The sequence below is a fragment of the Achroia grisella genome, unplaced genomic scaffold (genome assembly GCF_030625045.1).
Source record: "Achroia grisella isolate CSIRO2021 unplaced genomic scaffold, CSIRO_AGI_Agris_v1 utg794, whole genome shotgun sequence".
Classification (NCBI taxonomy): Eukaryota; Metazoa; Arthropoda; class Insecta; order Lepidoptera; family Pyralidae; genus Achroia; species Achroia grisella.
Window position 1 is genome coordinate 1,266,379 of NW_026713026.1, and position 18,396 is coordinate 1,284,774.

The window sequence follows — 18,396 nt, forward strand, 5'->3', positions numbered from 1 at the left end:
TAAAATGATAATATTATGACCAATCAAACAATCATACTTATGAATAAAAATGTTTGTACTGTGAACCTGAACCCACGACCATTGGAAAGAAAGGCGATGTGCGTAACCGCTAGGCTGTCAATAAATTATTTAATCAATTAAGTGAATAATGAATAAGTGTTGTTTATATGTACCCGCGGGCTTCCCCCGGGGCCGGCGGGTCTCCATGAGGGATTTTCTCCAAGTTAAAAAAAAAAAAAGTATAGACTTTGATATGTGTAGTTGGTGCATAACAAACGCATTAGTAAATACGCTTGTATTATTTTTTTTCTATAAATATTTCCTTTATACTCCTGTTAAAAAGATTTCTCCACACTAATCCTCTGAAATATCACCTTAACACCGCATAATCCTCCCAATTTGGGGGAAATCACCCAGTATGGCAACACCGGTTCGTAAATTCATACGCGAGTTCCACATAAATGTGATTTCGAGATAAAATTCCACACACCTGTCTTCTAATTGCCCAGTTAAAACTTTTCTCCCCACAAATCCTCCAAATTTATCTTTACCAACGCATGATCCTGCCAAATTGGGGAGATATCACCCAATATGGCAACACCGGTTGGTAAATTCATATGCAAGTTGCACATAAATGTGATTTCGAGATAAAATTCCACACACCTGTCTCCTAATTGCCCAGTTAAAACTTTTCTCCCCACGAATCCTCTAAATTTATCTTTACCAACGCATGATCCTGCCAAATTGGGGAGAAATCACCCAATATGGCAACACCGGTTGGTAAATTCATATGCAAGTTGCGCATAAATGTGATTTCGAGATAAAATTCCACACGCGTGTCCATTTATAGTTTCCTCCGATTAATTAGAGATGCATTAACTTCGTGCCGTACTTTGATGGTGCGGCGGGATATGGGCCCGTTAATTCACGGATGTGGTTAGTTTAGAAAATTTCAACCTTGTTGTTTGTATATATTTTTATGACGTTACGATGTAATTTCTCTATAGAATTACATGCATAGTTATTATGTTTGGCTATTTAATTATGGCAAGTTTTAATGAGGAATTAAAAAATATATATACTAGAACAATGAACCTAAAACTAAAAATCTTAATAAATATAATAATATAATATCTCAGAACAATTCACACAACGCTATCTAATCCCAAGCTAAGCAGAGCTTGTGTTATGGGTACTAGACAACTGGTATAAATACATGGATACATTGATTTTTGTAAATAAATACAGATTATACATAGAAAACAGCCAGACCGATACAAACAATCATACATATGAATACAAATGTTTGTACCGTACGAGGAATCGAACCCACGACCATCGGATAGTAAAGCGGTGTGCTAAACCACTAGACCACCGAGGCTGTCAATAAAAACTGTAAAGAATAAGTATGTGTAAATATAACATAATAACTAAAATATATTATTAAAACCAGTATCTTCAGAACCTTACCAAAAGGGACCTTTAGGCAAGGTTCTGAAGATACTGGCAGAGGTCCCCCTTTGAATAGCTAGACTAATTCTTTGTCCGAGGTAGCTGCCAGCTCTTAGGTCTTCTGTGTGTGTCGACTAACCTTAAACTTTGGCTATTTATATATTTTACATTTTTGTCTATTTATCACCCGTGATTTAACAGTGTATGAGGATGGTTTCATATTCATTTTTAAATTAAATTACGGAGAATGTAGTGGCATGAATGATAGTGATTTATTTGGAATTAAGTTTTCCAGAGGAAACTGTGTGGAGGTCACCCTGACATGGTATATTGCTGGCAATGTGGACTACTAGTCCAACAATCCCCTCATGCTAAGTCCCAGGCATAGCTAGTTATCCATAAAAAAATCATTCACCCAATCCATCCCCCGTCCAATTCAAATGGGGATCGAATTTTCGACGGCCTGAGCCGAGGTTCGAACCCATAGCGGTGCCCTCAGACTATAACTGTATCCGTCAGGCGGGAGTCGGGAGTTGGCTTTCAGGCGTCCATAAGTCCTCCCATGGATTTGGAGTGCCATCTGCACTCGCCCCCTATCGTCGTGAAGCTGTAAAAGCTAACTGCGGCCAACAGCATTAGAGTAGCCCGGAAAAATAAGGGTTCGGGTCCTCGCAAGGAACAAACATTTATGAGTATGATTATTTGTATCGTTTGGGTGATTTCTATGACTATTATGTATGTATTTACAAAAAAAGTATCTATGTATCAGTTGTCTAGCACCCATAACGCAAGCTCTGCTTAGCTTGGGACTAGATGGCGCTGTGTGAATTGTCCAGGGATATTTTTAATATTTTAATAAATTTTATTTCTATTTCTAATCTCTTAGGTAGATCTTTTTCATTGTATAGACAAATAAAATTGATTTCTATTTCATATAGATGTCTTTTTCATTGCATCTACAGTCTCGTAGCCAAATCTTAAAATCCTTCCGTGGATTTGGAGTGCCATCTGCACTCGCCCCCTACCGTCGTGAAGCTGTAAAGGCCAACTGCGACCAACAGCATTAGACAAGTCGGAAAAAAAAATCAACATGTGTGCTAGTATTAATCCTGTTTGCTTTTAATATACACTAAACATATATGAGTCACATACAGCATGTGTACTGTGTATAATTGCTATTTTTGCTCATACTAATATATACCTCCTGTTCGCATTGGTAATGGTAGTATGTCAATTTGCCGGACATGTTTACATAGCAACTGATTCAGTTTTGGAATTTCCATTAACTCGTGTCGGATTGACACCTGAATAGCAAGTTCCTGGATGGATTGTTGGTTTCTGAAGAAAACACGCAATGTATGTATGTGTTTATGATTCTAGAACTACTTTATGTTTATTGACGTTTGACTCATTGATAGTTAGGTACTAAGAGAATATAAATTATGATATTTTCATTCAAATATTTTATTCTCTAATTATTACTTAATTGTATTACATAGTCAATTCATGTACATGTTATTAATATTATAAACGTGAAACTTTGTGACTATAGATGAATGTTTGTTACTCTTTCACGCAGAAACTACAGAACGGATTTTGATGAAACTTTACAGTAATATAGCTTATACATCATAATGACGTATATGCTTTCTTTAAATATAATTATATTTCTATTCATATAATTCATTCATTTTTTTTCGTCGTCCTTTCCCTTTAAATACTTGCATTAAGACATAGTCCTCGGTCCTTCCCATTATTGTTCAAATCTTACAGATAGTTCAAATCAAATCAAAAATTATTTATTCATGTAGGACATTTTAGTCACTTATGAATGTCAATTTTTTTGTATAAAAATTATTTACTCTACCGTCCAGTTCAGTATACAGATTCAATTGAGAACTTACTTATACTTATATAGGTGTCTATGTCTAACATTAAATGAAAATCCCATGCATGAACTAATATTGCTACGCACGTTTGTTCAAATACTAATCCCTATTATTTAGTTTTAGTAATTATAATTATACAAAATAATTTACAAAGATTTAATCATTTTAAACAAAAAGAAGATTGTAAATCAATACAGCATATATTAAAGAAGTTCACATAAACAACGTAGCCTGATAAACTAATAGATTTCCATATTTTTTTATGTTTTAAGTTGTTATATCCAAATATACTTTAAATATCAAAGTTCATGAACTTTGAAAATACCTTAAATAGAGCATTGAACAATAAAATATAATGTTTTCATGTCATACTTGTATTAATTATTTCCGTATTTGGAATACTATGTTTTTTTTATGTATTTGTGTATTTTTTATTTATGACATTCCTAATTATAATACTTAATAATATCTCAGCACAATTCACACAGCGCCATCTAGTCCCAAGCTTAAGCCAAGTGTTATGAGTACTAGACAATTGATACAAATACATACATTTATATATAGATACTTAGTATATGTAGAAAATATCCAAACTGATACCACAGATAACATAATATTACATACAGATACCCCATCCCATACTAGAAAATGGTTCCTTCCTAACTCGGGCTATTCTTCGGGCTATTTTATTTCGCCACCGTAGCCGCTAGATGTCGCTAGATCTGAAGCAATTCGGATTACTAGTGGGTGCTTAGTAACAAAGCATGAAAATAGATGGCAGTCAATTCAGTCTACATGACATCTGTTTTGCAAAGATATGTATATAAGTCAATTATCTATTGTATATTAGTTCTCTCGACAAATTAAACCATGCGTTGCTCTGTAGAACAAAGAAATTTTATTGAAAGTTTTACAATTTTTGATACAAACAAACTATAAATCATACACAAGTCACCGCAATTACCTGTAGAACAAAGAAACGACATTTAATGTTTATTTGTCGATTCTTTTCACCAAAACACTGTTATTTTCAATTACTGTCACTCACAATCCCTGTTGTACAATCCACCATACTTCTACTCCCCTTTAACAATTAGCGCCATCTACTGGAAGTCGATGAGAACAATTGACGCTCAATAACGCGCCTAAAAGCAAACCTTAAAGGGATTCTAAGTAAGTATTCCTTTATATCTCCCCCCCTAGAATAGATAATATTTTTAAGGTATGGAAACCGGAATAAGTTTTGTAATATGGTATAGGTTTGACTCCATCTTTCTATGACCCGTAATAAGTTTGTATATTGATTGCGATAGTTTTTCTTCTATTTTAAATGGGCCAATCCTTATCTCATCCAATTTTCTTCTATTCAATTTGTGACCATTTTCAACATATACCATATCCCCAGTTTTAAAACTATGATTTGTTCTATTTTTATCTATTATTCTTTTATTATATTCATGTGACTTAATAGTTCTTTCTAATGCAATTTTTCTATGTTTAATCCAGTCATCTGGTTTTATATCTAGTTTAAGTTCTTTTGGTAAGAATGAAATATCAGTGCCATCTAATAAGTACCTTGGTGTAAATCCAGTTATTGAGTGTTCCGTGTTATTATATTGATCCACACAATTATGAGCAATAGTCGTCCATGCTTTAGTATTTGGTTTTTCATTTATTTTGCACCTTATCTTGTTTACAAGTGTTTGGTTTAGTCTTTCGTTAAGTCCATTAGAAAAAGGCGAATTTACTGCAGTGAAAATTAATGTGATCGATTTTTCATTCAAAAATGTTTTAAATTCTTTTGAGTTAAGTCCAGGATACTGATCGGTGAGCACTATGCCAATGTCATTACAATTCGGTACATTATTTATAATTTTTATAAAATCCTTTGCATTCTGTGTCTTTGAGGTTACTATATAGGCATATCGTGTGAAATGATCGACTAAAAGGTGTAGATACCTCTTTGTTGATCGTGAGCCACCAAATCCTCCAATTGTGTCTATTGAGACAATTTCCAATGGTTTTGTGGCCGGTCCTAAATACGACATTAAACCATATTTAGCTTGTCTTCTAGACTTATTCTTTATACATATTTCACATTGTTTGCATAAATCAGTAATATTTCTAGTTAAATTCTTTGCTGTGTATAGTTTTCCAATTGTTTTTTGCATTTGTTTTATACCTATATGACACATCTTTTCATGTATCAATTTTATTATTTTTATACTGAACTCTTCTGATAACAGAATTTTCTCTTGTTTTTTTATTCTCTTATAATATATATTGTTTTTATATATAAAAGTGTTCTTATAGTTTTGAACAATCTCATTTTTCTGTTGATCTGTTTGTATATCACTTAAAGTTATAAAGTTTATTACTTTTAACTGCTCATGTGTATCTTTATTCGCTTCTATTACTGGGTTTCTACTCAAACAGTCTGCTTCTAAATTATACTTTCCAGGTGTATATTTTATTTCAAAATCATATTGTGATAGATAATAGGATAATTCTCCTAATTCTTCATCCGTCCTAGACTTCATATTTAAATTTTCCAATGGTTTGTGGTCAGAGTGTACTGTGAAATGCTTGCCTATTAACCAGTATTGCCAGTATTTTATAGCTTCTTTAATGGCTAAACATTCCAAGTAAATAGCTTTTTTTTTCTTTTGGTATTCATTTAATTTTTTTGAAAAATATGCTACTGGTTTTTCTTTTCCATTTGGTTGAGTTTGCTTTAACACTGCACCAATGCCTTCTAATGAAGCATCTGTGTATATGTTTATGGGCAGGTCTTGATCAAATATTTCTAAAATTGGTTGTGAGCATAGTAATTGTTTTATTTTTTCAAAAGCTTCTTGGCAGCTGTCTGACCATATGAATTTTTGATTTTTCCTTAGTAAATTATGTAGTGGCTCTAAAATTATTGAACTGTTAGGTATATACTCATGGTAGAAATTTATTTTTCCTAAAAGTTGTCTAATATTTTTTTGATTCTTTGGTGTTGGAAATTTCCTTATTGAAGTCAAGTTGTCTCTGACAGGTCTTACTGTGTTATCCTTTATTATATGTCCAAGATATTTTACTGAATTTGTTGCAAATCGACACTTTGTGAATTTTAGTCGGAAGCCTTCTCTTTGTATTGCTTTTAAAAGCTGTGATAAATGGTCTATATGGTCCTCATATGATTTTGAAAATATTAAAATGTCATCAATGAAATTTACCGCAAAATCTGTTAATTTGTACCGTCTCAATATGTTACTCAGTATTCTTTGAAATATGGCTGGGGAAGTTTTTAAACCGAAGGGTAAACATGTCCATTGATAGTGTCCTTCTTGTGTAACAAAAGCAGTTTTTTTTCTGTCTTCAATTCGCAGGGGAATTGACCAGAATGCGGAGTTAATATCTAATGATGAAAAATACTTACAGTTTCTAGTTTTCATTACTAAGTCATCAATCAAAGGGAACGGTTGGGCCTGAGGTACCACCACTTTATTTAAATCTCTGAAATCAATACACAGTCTAGATTTTTTATTATCTTCTTTTTTGAAAGCTAAGGTTACTGGTGCTGCAAATGGGCTGTATGATTCCTCTATGAGATTTTTCCCGAGCAATTTTCTTACCTGTCCTTCTATTTCTAGCTTATCTTCGATAGAGCATCTGTAAGGTCTTTTACTACAATATTTGTCCACAAGTAGATCAATGCGTGCTTCATAATCTTTTACTGTTCCAATGTCATATTTATCTTTAGCAAAGCTTGATTTATATTTATCTATCAGTTTATTTATTTCAGATTTTTGTTGACTATTTAAATGACTCAAATCCATAATAAATTCATTTTCTTTGACATGTTCATTAAAATTTACAAAGATATTTTTTTCTTCATTTTCATTAGGATTGTCTTTAAAATATTTTTTTTCATTTGTAATTTTTACTTCTGGTTTCTGTTTGATTTCCAGATATTCGTTTTGAGTTAAATTAAATTCTTTTATAATATCAAGTCCAATTAGAAAATCATATTTGAAACTTTTTCCATCTACAATGTAAACATCAATTTTCTTCTCCATGTTAAAAATTTTAATTTTTATTGTTGTCCAACCTTTTGTCTTTTTTACACCATTCATTGTTATTAAGTTTGTGTTGTACTCATTTTTTCCTTCTTTCTTTAATCGCAATAATTTAGAATTAATTAAAGAAATATTAGAGCCGGAATCATATATACCAAAAATGTCTAATTTTCCTTCCAATGTTAGTTTTACTTCAATTAATGGTGTAATTCTACGTTTTTTGGCTCTTTATCTTTTAATTCAACTTCCAATACAGTGTTGTTTACATTCCTATTATAACTTCTCTTGTTCTCATAATCATCAGTTTGTTTAAACCAACATTTTTCTTCAGAGTGAAAACGTCTACCTTTATTTAATTTTTCACATATTTTACAGGGTTTAACTACACTATCTACTCTTAATTTATTATCAAATGAGTTTCTTTTGAATCTATTATAATTATTTTTATTGATTGTCTGTTCATGTTTGCCTATTTCTTTAAAAAGACTCGCTGTTGTTGTTATCAATTCTTTATCCATTTTATACATTATGTAATCTGGTAAACCCATAACAATAATATTTATCAATGTTTGGATATCAATATTTTTATTTATCTCTAATAGTAATCTCTCTTTTTTTGTGGCATATTCTAATAATGAACCTCCTTGATATTTAAAAGTGAAAGCATATTTTACTTGTGACCAACCTTTGCTTTCGTATGTTTCACAAAAATTTGATTTCCATATCTCCCATCCTGCATTCATCGTATATTTTATTAACATACTGGTGTACCAGTCCAAACACTGTTTTTCAAGTAGATACTTCAAAGTCTCAATTATTTCTGCATCCTTTAATATGTCGAAACGTTTGCATTCATTCTCAAATTCATTGATCCATTGGTTCACATTTGAATTTTTTCCTGAAAACTTCTCGATTAAAAATTTCTCTGCTATTTTTACAATTGTTTTATTCTCAGAACATATACTAGTGTTCTTACCGGAAGGCTGTGTTTCGAGTGTAATTTCATCTAAGTATTGGTCACTAAATTGTATATTTTCACATTCATCTAAGTAAATTTTTCTCAAATTTTGTGTTAAAGGAATCCATATTTTTCGTGTTTGATGTCTTTTCTTTAGGGAATTCTTGATTTTTGTAAAATAATCGGTAGTCGTTATGGCAGTATGTTTACTTGCCGGCTTTAACTCATCCGGAATATCAAATAAATGTCCATCGGGTGTCTCGATTGAGGTTATGCAAATCACATTGGTTTTCCCATCAGATGCTGCTAATACTGCGAATGTAAATTGTAGTTTCTCCATTTTCTTTTACAATAAATGTCGTTTTATAAGTCAATTATCTATTGTATATTAGTTCTCTCGACAAATTAAACCATGCGTTGCTCTGTAGAACAAAGAAATTTTATTGAAAGTTTTACAATTTTTGATACAAACAAACTATAACTCATACACAAGTCACCGCAATTACCTGTAGAACAAAGAAACGACATTTAATGTTTATTTGTCGATTCTTTTCACCAAAACACTGTTATTTTCAATTACTGTCACTCACAATCCCTGTTGCACAATCCACCATACTTCTACTCCCCTTTAACAATTAGCGCCATCTACTGGAAGTCGATGAGAACAATTGACGCTCAATAACGCGCCTAAAAGCAAACCTTAAAGGGATGCTAAGTAAGTATTCCTTTATATGTATATAATAGATATGTAGGTAACTGTATCGTGTACCTCATTAGGGACGATTCAAGATTCAATGTAAATGTGTAGGTATAATATCGTTAGCCGACACTCTGCAGATATGGCTTATGTGCCAATGTATATACCTATTATGTTATGGTTTATTTTACATTCCATGCCTATTTTTTTGATATGTTGTAACGCGTCTGCGCTATACGTATAGCCCGATTTTGATACTTTTATACTCGTACGTATCAAAATCGGGCTATATGATTTTTTATTTCAATCGTTATGTGTAAGAGACTGGTTTTAGCTACAATTAATTTACTGGTATATACTTCATGTATTCTACGATGTACCCTCTCTTTTCCCTAATGAGAATTCCGCTATATCTTATATATAAATTTTGTATCACAGTGTTAGTTGCCATATTTCTCCCACATTTTGATGAAATTTGATATGTATACTTGCCAGGTCTGAGGTAGGGTTGTTATCTATTTTTTATACCCCTAAGTCATAGGGGTGGCCTACCCCGAAAAAATATTTTTTTGTATTATGGACAATTTTTTATTTATTTATAATATTACATTGAAAATACATACACGCCTAAATTTTCACCCGTCTTTTACCAACCCCTATTTTTAATAGCGATATTCTTACAAATATTATAAATGCTAAAGTAACTCAGTCTGTCTGTTTGTCTAGCTTTCACGCCAAAACTACTGAACTGATTTAATTGAAATTTGGTAGACAGATAATGTAGACCCTGAGAAAGGCTACTTTTTAATGCGAAAAAGTATTGAAAGGGGAAATGAAAGGCTATATGAGGATATCGTAATTTTTAAAGTCAGATCTTGTAAGATTAAGTGAACAGGGTTGGTCTAGGTTTTTCATTATTAGAAATGTGTAACGGGGTAACACGTTATTTAGTGCGAAATTGTGTATATTACAATAAAATTTAACGAGAAAATATTATAATGATGTCACTGGGACACTCATTGCCTTACTACTATATCGTCCGTTAAACACGAGAGGCGCGCTCCTATTGGTTAATAGATGAGGTAGACGAGTCTCACGGCGCCGCAGCGTAAGTACTTACTATACATACGTAGTATACATATGGGTGTTACAAATGTTTTTATTACGAGTAATATTACTCTGTTATCTAAGCAAGTAATGTGTGCTTATTTTGAACTTGATAACATTCTGAATTACTCGTATATCTTTCAATATCTTTAGCGGTATAAACCAGGTTATGTACTACTACTAGTATTGTTAGTGAGGGATAAAGTTGATGAACAAAAATAAAACAATATTCGTATTAAAAATATATTCATCTAATATTTTTGGCATTATTTTTAAGTTTCTTCCAAATACAAGGGGTCTGACATGGGGTGTTATGTACCTACATTAAAGGATAATTTTTGAAATGTATGAAAGAAATGTATGTACCTACATTAAAATATAATTTTTGAAATGTATGAGATGTATGAAAGAAATGTATGTACCTACATAAAAAGTTCATTTTTGAAATGTATGAAATGTATGAAAGAAATGTACGTACCTACATTAGAAGATAATTTTTGACATGTATGAAATGTATGTACCTACATAAAAAGTTAATTTTTGAAATGTATGAAATGTATGAAAGAAATGTATGTACCTACATTAAAAGATAATTTTTGACATGTATGAAATGTATGAAAGAAATGTATGTACCTACATTAAAAGATAATTTTTGACATGTATGAAATGTATGTACCTACATAAAAAGTTCATTTTTGAAATGTATGAAATGTATGAAAGAAATGTATGTATGTACCTACATTAGAAGATAATTTTTGACATGTGTGAAATGTATGTACCTACATTAAAAGATAATTTTTGACATGCATGAAATGTGTGTACCTACATTAAAAGATAATTTTTGACATGTATGAAATGTATGTACCTACATTAAAATATAATTTTTGAAATGTATGCACCGTACAATAACAATACACGTTAAACATCATACCACAGTCATACGCAAGTTAAAAACAAACTGCTATGATATATTAATGAGAAAGGAAAATCAACTTTATGGTATTCGAGTTAGGGTCGATTTCTCTCTTTTTTTTAAATACTATTTTAATCTTACCAGTTGCCAGTATTCGAAGACAGCTACGATTCGTACTCGATATTTTAAATTATTATGTAATCGATTATTCAGTACAAATGTAAATAACCAACGACACTAATAATGTACTACTATATTCCGTTCTTTGAAACGGAACACTGCTATAACACATAATAATGAAAATTTACTGTTCACAACGACTCATTAAAAGCATCATCGAATAATGCGCTGTAATAAAATCCTGTTATCGATTATTCAAAAAAATCGATAATACATGTATTTATTTTTAATATGACAACACTTCATACATAAGTATTATTGGAAATAGTATTACTTGCTTGTTCGGCTATTTTTAATTTACTTAAAAAAAATTTATATGTTTAATTTACAATAATAATATATTAAGTGCTTATTATTGGAAAATATAAAAAAGACATTTAATTAGGCCGATACAAATGACGACAATGCCATCTATGAAAGCATTTTGAAAACATTGAGCCCCATATTAGCACTGATTAAAGTGTAATTAAGTACTGGAAAATAACAAAATGAGTAAATATATGAAAATTACTTTTCTAAACGCATTATTTCATTTTAACATGTATATATAACTTTTTAAAAATTGATTAAACATTTTTGAAAACACAGTTTTGTTTTTTAAAACGTTTGCAAAACTATGAAGAATTCCATCGATACCAATCACGCCATCTATATGCAACTTTTAGCAATAATAATGGCTACTTCCTCATTGAGTGCCACTGCTGATACTGTGTTATTGGTACTAGACAACTGATATAAATACATAGATATATATTTTTGTATGTACATACATAATATTTTTTAACTTTCGTGTTTAATATACATTATTTATATTATTAATCGAGTCTTAATACGAATAATTTTATGGCAAAACTTGCCGTGGCCGGCTAGTGCAACCTAGTCGAAACGTCGAGAAAGGTAAATACCTTTATTTGCTATAAAATTATTGGTGTTAAGACCCGGTTAATAATTTAAATAACATACATAATATATACAGGAAACACTGAAACTGCTATAAACAATCAAACTCATGAATGTTTGTACCGTACGAGGAATCGTACCCGCGACCATTGAAAGTAAAGTTGTGTACTAAACCGCTAGACTACCGAGGCCTATATTAAGTTTGATTTTACACAATACTGTTTGGTATAACACATAACAGTGCGTTGACCGTGGTCGGACAAATATTTACTGGTTTGTTTGAACAGGTAGGCGTGCATTGTTCGCTGCAATGTTACGACATGTTTGAAATCGTGCCAACTGAATTAAATGCTAACAGTTATTATATAATATGCTAATATTTCTTAGCTATATATATTATATTTTACTTCACTGTTATGCGCCTAGTTTCATATATATATGTATATTTATATGTATAAAGGTATCCGCAGAATATCAGCGTCGTGACGAGTCCAATCGATTTTTAACGTCTACTTCTGGTGGAAATCAAATTGGAAATTTAAATTATTGTTTTTTACTATATAAATATGGTATACACATCAAAATAACATTTTTTACAATTTTTGTCTGTCTGTCTGTTCCGGCTAATCTCTGAAATGGCTGGACCGATTTGGACGGAACTTTTATTGACAAGTAGCCGATTTAATAAGGAGTAACTTGGGCTACTTTATTTTAAAATATTTTTTTTATTAAATTACCGTAACCATTTTATTGCTGGCGCTACCATTAACACATCACACGCTCCGATCCACGGCTTATAATTTATGCAAGTTCTGTTCATAATTGATAGAGCACGTTGATCAAGGTAATCTTATACAAAATTTGGGTAAAGACGTTTTACCAACACTTGTAATTAATCCACATTCCTCTATTAATTACGATTTTTTATTGTATCCGGTCAATGTAGTTTTTTATGTTTTTATGCTAAGTTTAACAAGGTTACACTTCTGTCACAGATACAGTATTTACTGTGTTACTTTGATATTATCTGTGCTTGGAAATCATTACATAGTATAAAACAAAGTCGCGGTCGCTGTCTTTCCGTCCCTATGTATGCTTAAATCTTTAAAACTACGCAACAGATTTTGGAGCGGTTGTCTTTAATAGATAGAGTGATTCAAGAGGAAGGTTTATATGTATATTACATGTACACCCGGACGAAGTCGGGGCCAGTAGCTAGTATGTAGTATAAAGAGTTATATAAACTGGAGGTAGTGAAACTCATTGTGTGTGCATTTATTGTTAGTAAGTCAATAAGTATGTCGAGTAAATTTTGTTAGTAGATATTTGGTGATTTTGGAATAGGTATAAAAATTTACAATAAGATACCAAAGGATATGTTGGAATTACCCTTAAATAAATTCAAAACATCTGTTAAATCATATTTACTGAGCAAAGCCTATTACTCACTAAACGATTACTTGAATGTCGAGTGTGCATGGCAATAGTTGTTCATGCACTGAATTTTCATTTAATGTTAGACATAGACACCTATATAAAAATACATTGTAAATAACTGGCTTTAAAAAAAAAAGTAATTCAATTGAGTTTCTTGCCAGTTCTTCTCAATTGGATCTATATACCGAACTGGACGGTAGGGAAAAAATAAAATTATAATGTAAAAATATGATGTTCATAAGCGGCTAAAATGTCCTACATGAATAAATGATTTTTGAATTTGAATTTGGTAACATCTTATATGTATATTGGTATCTAAAATAAACCATAACTTAAATAGTATAAAACAAAGTCGCCACCACTATTTCTTAGATTATATCTTTAAAATTACGCAATGTATTTTAATGCAGTTTTCAGCAATTGATAGAGTGATTCAAGAGGAAGGTTTATATGTATAATACATTCGTGGTACAGTATAGAATAAGCCGAGAAATTCTAAGATTTCTAATAAGAAGCAAAGTTATAATTATTGTTTTAAGGTAGGTTTAAAACAATATTGAACTGTATTATAAATAAATCTTAGTAAATATATTGATAGCAATTACATAATATTTTAAATAATAATGGTAAAGTACACAAAAACGAAATTTTGTTTTTCTTTGCGGCACTCTTTACTATGAGAACAGTAAAGTCGTATGCGTTAGACAGGAGTTGTCCTTCAGCCGTTCCATAAGTCCTTCCGCGGGTTTGGATTGCCATTTGCACTCGCCCCCTATCGTCCGGTGAAGCTGTTAAGACCAGCTGCGGGCAACAATATTAGAATAGTTCGAACAAAACAAATTCATTTAGTTTGAATAAGTAGCAATATACTCACATCTCGTAATGTGAATGTAGATGGATCTCAGTAATTACGTAGGTACTGTGATGTGTCCGTGATCTTTTATGTGCTGTTCAGTTTAATTCAAATCAATTATCATTTAATTGTTTCGTTATGATATACGCCTATTTGTCATGTGCGTGTGTAATTTGCTATTTAGGACATACGAGTAATGTTTTGATTGATTACGCGTAGTTAGTTGTCCATAAATTATGTACGAATTTCAGGACTTTTTAGCCTCTCCCTCCGTGCTTATAACAGGTTGACATATTTTTAAAAACCCCTCCCTAATGTGACGTCACGTTTTCCAATTTTATGGATATATTAAAAAACAATCAAAAGAAAACAGTTATATTCATTTATTCTGGTATTTATTAAATAATTTAAACATATACATCAATTGGAGTGTCTGTTTGTAACATTGAATAACCGTTTTTTACTTTGGTGGTATTTTTTTAATAGATAGCGTGATTCAAGAGGAAGATTTATATATATAATAATACATGTACACATGAAGCCGGGGCGAGTAATGTATAAAAAACCGTACACAAATATATTGGATTGAAGTTAATATCTTATATATAAAATTCTCGTGTCACAGTTTTCGTTCCCATACTCCTCAGAAACGGCTTGACCGATTCTCATGAAATTTTGTGAGCGTATTGAGTACGTCTGAGAATCGGCCAACATCTATTTTTCATCTCCCTAAATGTTAGGGGTAGTCCACTCCTAATTTTTATTTTTATTTTAAGGCAAAACAACGTTTGCCGGGACAGCTAGTTGTAGTATATATATGTAATCTTTGGTATGATAAAATCTATGATGCTTATAATGTACTCTGTGCATTTAATAGAAGCGGAGACTGTATTTTCAAATGGCGGGAACGGCCCAATTAAATTTTAAGCTTTTTATTTAAATGCAGTATACCCACAGTAGACCTGCAGATAATGAGATCAGGATTAACCAAAGAGTGTGATTTAAAGAATCGTATAGCGATTCGACCTTGAGGACGATATTAATTCGGCGCTGGAAACGTGCATGTTTGCCTTGCAGATGCGACGTTTAGTGCCACGCCCCCATGCGCCTGCGCACCGCGACCTTTGCATACATTGCTACCATCATGTGAACAGAATGCATAATGAGTTTTGTTATCTGTATACTTATTATTACTTAGTATTGTTATTTTTTTTTATTACAAGGAAGATAGTGAGATGGAATAGATTTTTTTATGGATGATACGAAATGATGCAACCGCCAGCAATAACGGTTTATGCTGGAGTGGCACCGAAGGAGGATGATAAAGTGAGTTTAGTTAGCTCATATTAGAATGCATAATTATTTTTCTTATCTTTATACTTATTATTAGTTAGCATTGCTATGTTTTTTATTACAAAGGAGAGAGTGAGATGGATTTTTGTTTGTGGATGATATGAAATGATGCTCTCGTTTTTCTCGTTTTTTAAAAAGATGATAAAATAAGCATGAAGTAAGGTCAGTTAGTTCATCTTGACAAATGGCAATTTACCAAGATGTTTTCCAGGGGGAACCCTGTGGTAGTCAATCTGGTTGGTTCATTGCTATTTATATATATATATATATATAATAGATATATGTATTGTATGCATGAATCAAATCAATGTTAGTAATTGTCATATTTTCAATTATAATATCAAGGAAGTAGTCAAGGAAGCGATTTTTTTGTTACTACTAATTTCTCGACATATAAGTCATTTTATATAACTCGATGTCTTGTTATTTAGTAATAATTATATAACTATAAGTTTTTTAATTACTGTATTTGCCAGAATAAATACGGAAATAATTGAATTAATACATACTTAGTAGAATATATTGAGTATTGGGACTCAACAATAGTCCGACGTAAAGTGAGAGAGGTGCCCACTGAGTTCTGAGAACGGCGATATCCGGTGTCCTTACAATGCATAGGATGCTGTGCACATGTTCACAATTAAATGATCCACATTCAGAGGAGACGACAAAATCTATAGAGACGTGTGAGACGGCCTATAACTGATGACTGCTGACTAGTCAGTTACCGTTTGTACTTCTGAAACTCAAATGTTTAAATTATTAACATTTGGATTCTAGAAGTTTTGTCGAGAACAAAAAGAAATTCTATTAAAAATTTTCAACTGACTCTTGTGGTAAACTATCCCAGAAATAGAAGAGCAAGACCTTTTTTAGAACTCTATAGAATAATTAATGTTATTGACCGTAGCTGGCTTTTACAGCTTAACCAAACGATAAACGATAGAAGGCAAGTGCAGATGCCACTTCAAACCCGCGAAAAGTTTTATGGAGCGTTTGAAGGCCAACTCCTACCTGAAGGATATGACTTTAGTCTGAGGATACCGCTAGGGGTTCGAACCTCGCTCAGGACGTCGTAATTTCGATTCCCGTTGGAATTGTACGTACAATCGATCAAAGGGGTGAAATGAGAGCGTGCGTAGTGTTGCATTCACCATTATGAAGTTGTTGAAGTCCCTGACTATTTCATCCGGGTTAATACCCGTGAAGATATTGTTTTGTAAAATCATTGAGAATACAAACCGGATAGTCGTGTCGCCTTGAGCCACATCAGTGAGCCACTTTCTTACTAGGCTGCTAGGTATCGAAGGAATGCGATTGGAATTATGCAAGCGCATTTTCCTACAGTTGTGGATGTAATGGTAAAACCCATACACATTCTAAAGGAAAGATTTTTTTTATCAAGCATTGCATTATTATAACCACAGACAAAAAATAAAACACGTGCAACATTGCAATTATTGGAATAAAAAATAATTTCATTTTATTTCGTTTCATTTCATGTCAACTTATATATATATATATATATATATATATATCCAACAACAATTAGAATTACTGTATAATACATGTATTATTATACAATTTTCGTTGAGGGCCTATAGTCAAGATAATTTCAACAGGTCATACGCACCACTCTAAGAGGGTGCTCTTCGAGATAGGCTAACGCCAGGCTCGCTACTCCTCTCGCCCTAGATCGTCCAGTTTAAACAGGGATCGAAATTACAATGGCCTGAGCTTGGGTTCGAGCCCCAAGCGCTGCCCTAAAGTTGTATCCATTAGGCGGGGTTGTCCTTCAGCCGCTCCATAAGTCCTTCCTCGGGTTTGGGGTGCCTTCTGCACTCGCCCCCTACCGTCCCGTGAAGTTATAAAGGCCAGTTGCAGCCAACAGCATTAGAGTAGCCAGCCCGAAAAAAAAACACATTGGCGTCGCCGCGTGATATAATGTTAATGTGCTGTTATTTTGTTAAAAGAATTCGTTAGATACTAATAATATAGTCATAAAAAATCCAGATCGCATAGTGTTCTAGTTTTTCATACAGTTGGACAACATATTTTCTATTATATTATTGTTGGTAAGGAGCGATTTATGAAATCCAAAGAAAACCGAGACGAATGGATTGACAACGACTGTTCCGCATTCTTATTTTGCTTTCCCCATGAGGTCATCTTTTACGGTTTGCAATGACGCGTGTTCCGATTATAGTAATGGCCAGGAATAATAATGTATATGTAAGAAATATAATTGTAATATTTAAATAACCGATTTTAGACTACATTCATATGAATATAAATACGGAACATACACCAAATAACTTTTTTAAAATTTTTGTGTGTCTGTCTGTTTGTTTCGGCTAATCTCTGAAATGGTTGGACCGTTTTTGATGGGACTTTTATTGGCAGATAGCTGATGTAATAAGGAGTAACTTAGATAGATAGAATATAGATAGAATATACTCTATATGCAACATACAGTAAAGAAAAAGTACAAACAATATAACAAAGAACACATGTATCGTTACAATAAGCCGGCCTTATTGTTAAAAGCAATCTTTTCAAGGCAAGGGAAACGGGTTGAAATATCGAACAGGTA

At 32.2% G+C, this 18,396-nt stretch overlaps 1 protein-coding gene across 1 annotated transcript in view; it reads left to right on the forward strand.

Moving 5' to 3' along the window:
• The window catches only part of LOC131851667 (uncharacterized), a 103,959-nt gene that overhangs the window by 16,877 nt on the left and 68,686 nt on the right, over window positions 1–18,396 (forward strand). The gene's annotated exons all lie outside the window — the stretch shown is intronic.